The sequence below is a fragment of the Sinocyclocheilus anshuiensis genome, unplaced genomic scaffold, assembly GCF_001515605.1.
Source record: "Sinocyclocheilus anshuiensis isolate Anshui unplaced genomic scaffold, SAMN03320099.WGS_v1.1 scaffold1317, whole genome shotgun sequence".
NCBI lineage: Eukaryota > Metazoa > Chordata > Actinopteri > Cypriniformes > Cyprinidae > Sinocyclocheilus > Sinocyclocheilus anshuiensis.
The window spans coordinates 1,226,227-1,235,567 of record NW_015551117.1 but is presented as its reverse complement, the minus strand read 5'-3'; the positions used below and the strand labels follow the sequence as shown (position 1 = coordinate 1,235,567).

Genomic DNA, 9,341 nt, shown 5'->3' with positions numbered 1-9,341 from the left:
ACTGTCCAGTATTGCTAATTAGGCATTTGTTTTTCATAGAGATCTTTTACTATAAAAACATTAAACAATCATGGCAAGCTTTGCAAAGAGTCCGCTATCAGAGAACAGATGCATACAGTGGTCATAAGTTTACATGTGCATTACAGAATGTGCAAAATGTTAATCTTAACAAATTTTGTGTTTTTGTGCCTGAATTGTGTGTTTTTATTTCATACTGGCCTGATGAAGCTATTTCACATAACAGAAAATAGATAACATTTTATATGATATTGTCTTTTGGACTATAAATATCTGTTATGTGAAAACAAAAACTTCATTAGAACAGTACTAAATAAATTATTGGGGAAAGAAAACAACAATTCAATTTTCCTAAATTGATTTGCCTTAGACCTATTTGTAAAATCATGCAGCAGTTTTTTAATTAATTATTTTGTTGTTTGTTTTACATAGAATGTGTCAAGTTTACAGGTACAGAAAAGTACCTAGAAAATAAAAGTGTATTATATCATCAAGAGTAGGCTTATCAAGCAAATAAATGAACTAGCTTATGTGTGGAGAATGCAGAATAATGGCCTAGCAAAATTATTTCTAATATTCCTGAAAATAGGTTAAGATAAATGTTAAAGTGTGCCTGCTAAAAGCACAAGAACAACCACTGTCTTTAGGCCCTCAAATTGCCAAATACTATTAATTGGTCACTGAGCTATTGCTTTACCGTCAACAAAACTGAAAATTATTTTGTTATTTAATCTATATTATTATGTAAATCTATGTTATTAAAGCCCTATTATATTGCAATTGCAATTAAAATGCAATGTCAAATGTGAAAGTTTTGTGCACTGACTCAATTCATAACATCATTTACATAAAATTACAATTAATTTCAGTCATTAAAGTATATACCTTCAAGATTAAAAAAAAAAAAGTTTTAAAGATCATATCAAAATAAAATTCTGTCAGACCTTTGACCAGTAGTGTATTTGCTGCTTGAAATTAACCAGTTGAAAACTGACAATTTTAACACTTCTAAAACCATGTCTAATACGGAAATGATGCACCACATCCTGTATGGGCACAACGCATCAGTTAAAACATGAGTATTTCTTTATTCTTATCTCATTTTACTATTTTTTATTAACAGCCGTATAAAGACAGTACAGTCATCCTTTTTGGTACTTTAAGAAGTATATAACAATAAGTTGCTATTATGCTTAACATATACTTATATTTATGTATGTGCAGCTTTCACAAAACAGTTTTTTTTGATGAAGTGGCTTGCACTTAAATGTCTCTTCAGGGCTTTTCTCACCAGCTCTGGGTGATTCTGAATCTGCAACCTGGTTAAACAAAATGGTTCTTGTTTCCAGGGCTTGACATTAACTTTTTGCTCACCAGCCACTGTGGCTAGTGGTTTTTCAAAGTTACTAACCACGCAGAATTTTCACAGGCCACAATTTTGTTGTTGGGAAACGTTGTATATGATTAAAGTTGACTATGGCGTGCTAATATTTACTTGAGCTACATTTACAACCCTTTTAAATGTAAATGACTGCTGTACACATCCAAATCAAGACCACATTAAATGCTCCTTTTTATGAAAATATGCAGTCTATTAAGATGTAAAAAGAGTATTACAACATGACATGAATGCAGCTAGACACCTACCAGATATCATGTGATTCACACTTATTTACCTTGTTGCTAATAAATTGAATGTAACTCAAATTCTGTTGCTTTTATGTGAAAAAAGTAAAGCAAACAGTATTGAGATAGGCTACTTTAGAACAAAGATAACAAATACATTGAGTAAAAATGTAAAGCCTGTACAAATATTAGAAATCGTGAATATAAATAATTGGGAATCATGTAAAAAAAATTCTCATTACTGTTGTTGTGTGTCTTCTGGTGATAGAAATTGGAATGACATGCACAGCAATATGCTACAGATTTTATGATTTAGATTAACTACCCGCAGTAGTAAATATCTCCCAATCTGAATATCTCCCACCTCCTGCATACTACTGAATTAACTTTGATACTTCAGAAACTTTTGTTCTCTAAAGAGGACATTTAGGACTTTTAAATGATACCAAATAGGGGTGGGGTTTTGGGAACTTCCTCTTCCTCATCAAGAAGGTTTGAATGTTATCGTTAAGGTTGCTGTATCTAATGTACCAGTCGTTCCTGCCACGACTAGACAGATAGCAAACGAAGATGGAGAACAGGAGTGATATTTTGAACTCCTGAGCAAGAAGATAGTCAGCAGCTGTTAAATATTCCAGAACTGTTACAATATTACTCAAGGTAATTTATTCCCTTAATTCAGGGGTGCCCAAACTCGGTCCTGGAGGGCCGGTGTCCTGCAGAGTTTAGCTCCAGCCCCAATTAAACACACCTGAACCAGCTAATCAAGCTCTTATAGGCATACTAGAAACTTACCAGCAGGTGTGTTTAGGCAAGTTGGAGCTAAACTCTGCAGGACACCGGCCTGAAAATCAAATTTTCCAAATCAGAGGTTTGCAGACCTCCAGGGGGGTTGTCACATTGATACAATGCCACCATTAAATTAAATAACAATGTAGAATTATTGTAATCAAAATGTAAAATAAATAACTAATTAAAATAAAATACATAAAAGTAAACGAGTCAAAATATAGCATTTTACTTTGCTCTTGTACTTTAAATTTGCATGTAAATGAAAAGGCATCTTAAAATTACCTTGAAAAAAGATTGCAGAAAACAGTTTTGCGAGAATCATCCTCAAACTTTATCCTGAACTTGGTGAAGAACTTATCTTTATTTAAGAAATGTTTCAAGCCTTAAAAATATGTTTCAAATGTTAATATTTTTCCTTCTGTTAACTTTTTCTTACAACTTTTAGCATTAAACGATTTAGCATTAAATCATAATGGAATGTTTGCTAAAATTGTTGGATGTGGCACAGCCCTACCTTTAAAATGTTCCGCCACTGCCACAATGTAATATATAATTTTCACCAAAAAAAAATTTGCAGTCATTATTTATGATTGTCTTGCATATAATTTGGACACTAGATGTCAGCATTACTCTCGCTCTCTTAGTAATGAAGAGCCTTATAATTCTTATGGGGGAAAAAATGCATTACGGTAAACATAGGTGAAATCAAAACATTAAAATAAGTTTAGCGGTAATGTCTGGTTTAGCTTTTTTTCATCATAGATCTTAGTCATCTCATTTTGTGAGAGAAGTGTTTTTTTCTCTCTTTTAATTAGAGAATAGCTAAAACATTGAAATTTTGCTTTATAAATCAGCTTGAATATCAGCTATTCATGCTAATATTAAATGAACTCTATAAAGTAGTTGGGTCAGATAAAAGATAAAAGTACTGTGCATACTAATTTTAAATAAACGTAGAGTCAGGTACAATTAAAGTAACAGTCCACTAAGACAAACGTTACATATATCCCTGTTGTACACACACACACACACAGTGGTTGCCATAATTATTAGAGCAATAGTATTTTCACCAGCTAAAAATGGTCAGTTATTTCTGTCTTTTGCTGTAGCGTGTCAGTAGGAAATATCAGTTTACATTTCCAAACATTCATTTTGCCATTAATTGTAATAATTGTTTGCACAAGCATTCTGACAACAGCCAGTGCTCCACACAGACATCTGATCTCATCATCTTCCAGTCTGTCTGGAATGACATGAATGACATGTATTGCTGGTCGATGCAAAACAACATCCTCAGGTTATGAAGAACATGCAAGCAAGATTAAATGCTTGCTAATGTAATATAGTAAATTATAATATATGTGTAATATATAATATATGTATTTATGCCTTTTTTCTGAGAGTGTATCAAGCAAACTACTATAAATTATTTTCCAGCTAAGTCTTATCAGCGATCTGTCAGTGCTATGAGACCCTGAATCACCTCTTCAATAGGTTTTGAGCCTCTTGCTTACACAATGAGGCTCCATTGTTTGTGTCAACCTGCCTGAGCTTGAAAAACCTGTTTATAAATGAAGACTGAATACACTTCCCACATGCCACATGTTTCTGCCCAGTTCAAAAGTGCTCAGATACCTCATGCATGCAGTCTCCACTGTCAGTACAAACGCAGACTTGTTTTTACGACAAGCTTCTCTACTGGCTGTACAAACAGTACTTTTATAATAATAGAAGTCAGCTACATGGGTAAATCCTCCTATGCAGTGTACTCCCATTTTAAAAGCAAAAGTATAATACTGAGAAGGATTTTTTTTTATTTCTTTATAGAGGGAATCATTTGTTTTCATTTTTACTATATGTAATCAATTTATCAGTCTTCCCGTATCTCCAATATCACTTTCCACCCTGTTAGTCTTGTGAAATATATTCAATTTAAGTAATAAAAGCCAGTTTCATAATGACATCATCCACTAGGAAGTGACATTCAAGAAGTGAACTGTTCATGGGGAAAACAACAGCACAAACATCAGTCAGCATTCGATTTGATGACAGCATTTCACACAAACATATTCATGTTTTAAAGTTAATATATTATATGTACAGAAAAAGCTACTGTACACAGCAAATGCATGAGTGTTAATTTCTTGGTGTTACTTGTGAGTGTTTCAGTGATTCAGTAATTGTAACACTCCTTTGTACAAGACATATAACTGCTGAAGCATGAAATGGCATGAAAGTGTTGGTGTTGGTGTTGTTATTGGCAGTAGTGTTGTTCAGCTTTAATTAACCACATCTCACAGTAGGCAAGATAAAGTCAATGAAATATAGGCTACAGTGGTGGCCAAAATTATTAGACCACTAGTATTTTCACCAGTTAAAAATGGTTTTAAGTCAGTTATTTCTGTCGTTTGCTGTAGTGTGTCAGTAGGAAGTATCAGTTTACATTTCCAAACTTTCATTTTGCCATTAATTGTAATAATCCAGTGAGATTTTTGTCTGACAGCAGCCAGTGCTCCACACAGAGATCTGATCTGATCATCATCCAGTCTGTCTGAAATAGAAATAACTGACTTAAAACCATTTTTATCTGGTGAAAATACTAGTGTTCTAATCATTTTGGCCACCACTGTATAAAACTTTGTATAGTTTCAAGAGACATTATGACTATATTTATGTGAATACCAGGTCACAGAGGGATAAAGGGCAATGAAGTGGTGATTGGGTTAGCAAAAAAGGCAAAGGAAATTGAAGAGGTCATGAACATTTCACATCACACAGAACATCAGCTTTATGAAACAACAAGAATTAGGATAGCAAAGACAAGCACCAAAAACAAAGAAAGTACTTTAACAAGATTAAGGTTCGGGCATACCAAGCTTAATAAAACACTGAAACTAATAAATAAATATCAAATGTGGAAATGTGAGCAATGTGGAATAGAGGAGTCAGTAGAATTTGTTTCTGCCAAAGGTATTCTTAGGAACAGGAAATATTTAAGAGGGATCTCAGAAAAATGGGAGAGAAAGAATTAAATCTTAAGAGTTCAATTGCATACGGATTAGGAAGTTCCATTATTTAAAGAAAACAGAGCTGATTAAAATAATTTAGATTTAAATAGTTTTTTTTCTCTCTTTCTTTCTTTTGGGTCCAATAATGGGTAAACTCTGGTCCACACTCCAACACAGTAGGTGGCGATAATGCATCTTAACGTTGGTGCCACCCGCCATAAAACCGAAGAAGTTTTAACATTTTACATTGCCACGCCCGTTTTTCAACTTCATTTGTCTGGAAGGCCGCCATTTTGTCCTTGTACAATTTCTCCATAGAAGCAATGTGAGTTATGTATTTATTATACAGATTTATACGTTTGTAAACCTTCATATGATTTTCATGCCTTTTTTATGTTTGACTGGTAGTTACAGCTTTTTGGAGAGTCAAACTGGAAGAAAGTAAGTTCCAGATGGAGTGAGGCGAAATTTGCTAAGGTAATTTCAACAATGCTAGGTAATTCATATGATTTTACTTCAGTTTTTCACTTTATTTACAATAAATCACAACTATGAGCATACCATTTCAAAGGAATTATTGACAGGTTTTACTCTCAGGGACTTGATGGTATTAAAAAATTATAATGAAAGACCAGAAACTGGTAGCCACATTCTTCAGAATATCTTCTTTTGTGTTTGGCACAAGAAAGAAATTAATACATGTTTGGAATAACCTGAGAGTGAGTAAATGATAGAATTTTCATTTTGGGGTAAACTAACGCTTTAACATACTTGTTGCTGAAATGATTGAAGTACACTGGGAAGAATTTTAATATAATTGATTTGTAAACTTACAGAAAAATGTATACTTCATGTTTAAATTTATTGTTTTTGTGTTTTTGCTATTTGTTGTTTTAGGAGCACTTCTATGAAGCATCAAGTGGTTCAGGGTACTTGGCTTGGCATTTAAAGAATTTGCAGAGAAGTACAGATTAGATCCTGGTAATGGTAAGATTTAACAGGTGACTTATGATGATATAACTATTAACTAATAACTTAACAGATAACTAGTAATCATAGCTTTGTTGCAGTTTGGCATTACTAGAGTTTCTGTGCTTCATAACATTCATTTCGAATTTGTCCAGTCAAATTACTTTACAAAAGTACATTTTTATCAAATTATTGTTTGTTTGTTTCCCTTGTTTCAAACAAAATGAGTTGTCAAACCGATGGGTAGATGTTTTATTGCCATTTAATTTTAGACTCAACAGGGAAGGACATCTCTGCCTATCACCTGCCCCCAACATTACAAAGCCACAATAAGAGAACAAAGATCAGCCTCCTTCAGGCAACTAGCTATTTAGTGAGATTCCTTAAGGTGCGTGCCTGAATCTATACTTAAAAGGTTAGCTCAGACTTTCTTTCATCTTCAGAACACAGATATTTTTAATAAAATTTGAGAGCTTCCTGTCCCTTCATTGACAGTCCACTCAACTACCTTTCAAGCCCAAGAAAGTTAGCCTATAAAGACATCATTCAAGTAATCAATGTGACTCCAGTAGTTTATCATCAGTGTTATTAAGCTACGCGAGGTCTGTGTTTGCAAAAAAATTACCACTTTATTTACAAAATATAAATCTCCACTGTGCGATCAGAGAAAATCACAATGCATGCATGTTGTCTTGATGTGAGAGCAGATGTTGTTGTGTGAACATGCATTGAAAATTTGAATTTTGTAAATAAAGTCATGAATAGTTTTTTGCGCAAATAAAGCACTCGTGTTGCTTCATAGAATTGAGGTTAAACCACTGGAGTCACATGGATTACTTTTATGATTTCCTTTGTTCCTTTTTTACTTGGAAATGAATCAATTCAAAAGTCTGAATCTAACCAAAATAGTTTCTTGTTTGAGTCACAAAAGTCCATGTTGTTTGAACCTTTTCCATCATAAACTTGCTGTATTTATAGAACAGAAATAGCATTCACTTGAATTGGTCTGGTGTTGTGGCAATTTTCTATTTCAATAAAGGTATGAGACAAAAGTCTTTTGAAGATTTATTTTCTTGCAAGAAAAGGTCAACAGTCATACAGATTGGCTTGCAGAGTCAGTGTGACAAAGAGGCAACACCCCAACTCAACATTTATACCTTCATCAAATCCGGATGCTTTGATCTCATCCGATCATAATGCATATTCAACATATATGTCCATTTAAGGTATCTAACTATGTCATCCAGATGCGTTTCTAAGAAGCCAGGACATCTAAAAAGCTGACATAACATTTTCTTGTCTCTCACTTGTCTTGCACTTAGATTTCCTGTTATGTCTCGTCTATCTCATGACAAACTTAAGCACATTAACTAGACATTCAATAAAGAAAGAACACTCATAGAGTAAAGTAAATAAAACTACTAATAATATGAATAAAAAATAAAATTTCCTCCACATCTGGTTTTGTGTTATCTAGGTAGGAACCAGCATTCCAGTATTTTTGGAGGAAGTTGAATCTGCACAGCCCTTCCTGTGAAACAACTATATGCGCTGAACTTTACTGTTTGCAACTGTAACACAACTGATCCACATATCCTGCGATTTTTCATCTGCTCAATGTTGTTGAAACAAGCACTGCTGTGCCGTGTTGCAAAGTCATAGGTATTATATATGTTGCAAATATACATAGGTATGTCAGCTTCTGACATTTAGCAACTTGGACATAGTACTTATATTCACTGACATGTACAGGGCTTGAAGTATTACAGACCATCTGATTAGCAGCTTTCATATTATTTCTGATGACAGAAATGTGCATTCATCATTTATTTTAAAAGTGAACCTTCCATGATGTAAATTGGCTTGTAAATTAATAAAGAACTAGTTTGTTTAAAAAAGAAAACCGTTTGCATTTTGCCTTTAATTTGAAAAGACTGTGATCCCAGACTAAAGTTTAATTAAACTTTATGGATTGTTTTAATGTACTCTCAATGTTGTTATTAATGTCACTCTGCAAGTTGTCACACATTTTTTCATCACTGTCAACCCTCCTAATTTAACCTGGTTGGAATACAGTAACATCAACTCGTCACACTGAAGTAAAAAAATATCCAGCATTAAAATACATCTTAATAATGTTAAATTGTCACTCTTTACTCTGTTTTGAAGAAAATTAACTCCCTGTGGTGTGGACCAGAGTTGTTTTACAGTGTAAATGTAACTCTGCCTTAGTGTTATAACACTCTTAAAAATGTTACTTTGATTTTGAAAAGTTTGAGACAATATGTTCACTCACTCAGAGCTGATTGTAACTCTAAAAGAGTTGAATTAACACCAATGAATTTGCTGTGCAGAACAGGAATGACCCTGCTAGATCATTCATTTGCATTGTACATGTTGACCAGGCCATTATCTTAAACTGACACAGCAAACCCACACTGTGTGTAACAAATGGGGAGATTTGGGGTGTGGTGGGATTGCTCAGATAAACCTCAGGCTCTACCTTCAAGGAGCAGGTCCTCCCACCCTAATGGCTGCTGCCTGTCTGAGCAGTAATGTGTCACCTATTTTATATCCTGGAGGACAAAGAGATTGTCAAGAGGGGCTGTTTACTATCAGCATATGCTGTGGATAAATATGCTGTGCACTTGGGTGACAGTAAAAGTAACTGCCCTACTTTATGTTTTTATGTCCTTTCATTTGTATTGTTTCTATTTTCATAAGTGTGATTCGGGCCACTGTTTTTCTATATACAGAGTTCTGGCATGAAACTCTAGATGGCGCAGTCCGATAGGTCTAGCTCAATCTGACCTGGCAACATCATTGTCACATGGCAGCTGATTGGTTCTCTCTTGTATCGGTAGCCAATGAGCTTACTGCTCAATATTCAAATACCTGGCTTTTGTTTGCTGTAGCAGTTTGCAGCGC

The 9,341-nt window shown here is 34.0% G+C and overlaps 1 long non-coding RNA gene across 3 annotated transcripts; it reads left to right on the top strand.

Moving 5' to 3' along the window:
* The first annotated feature begins 5,690 nt into the window (after window positions 1-5,690).
* LOC107663017 (uncharacterized) lies at window positions 5,691-8,288 on the top strand. 3 transcript variants are annotated; one of them, XR_001631277.1, is made up of 5 exons: window positions 5,701-5,769; window positions 5,853-5,921; window positions 6,342-6,445; window positions 6,686-6,828; window positions 7,891-8,288. It is a non-coding gene; the product is annotated as an uncharacterized LOC107663017 (long non-coding RNA). The 3 variants fall into 3 exon arrangements; XR_001631278.1 differs by lacking the exon at window positions 5,853-5,921 and having other exon boundaries at window positions 5,691-5,769; XR_001631276.1 differs by lacking the exon at window positions 5,701-5,769 and having other exon boundaries at window positions 5,851-5,921.
* The last annotated feature ends 1,053 nt before the right edge of the window (window positions 8,289-9,341 follow it).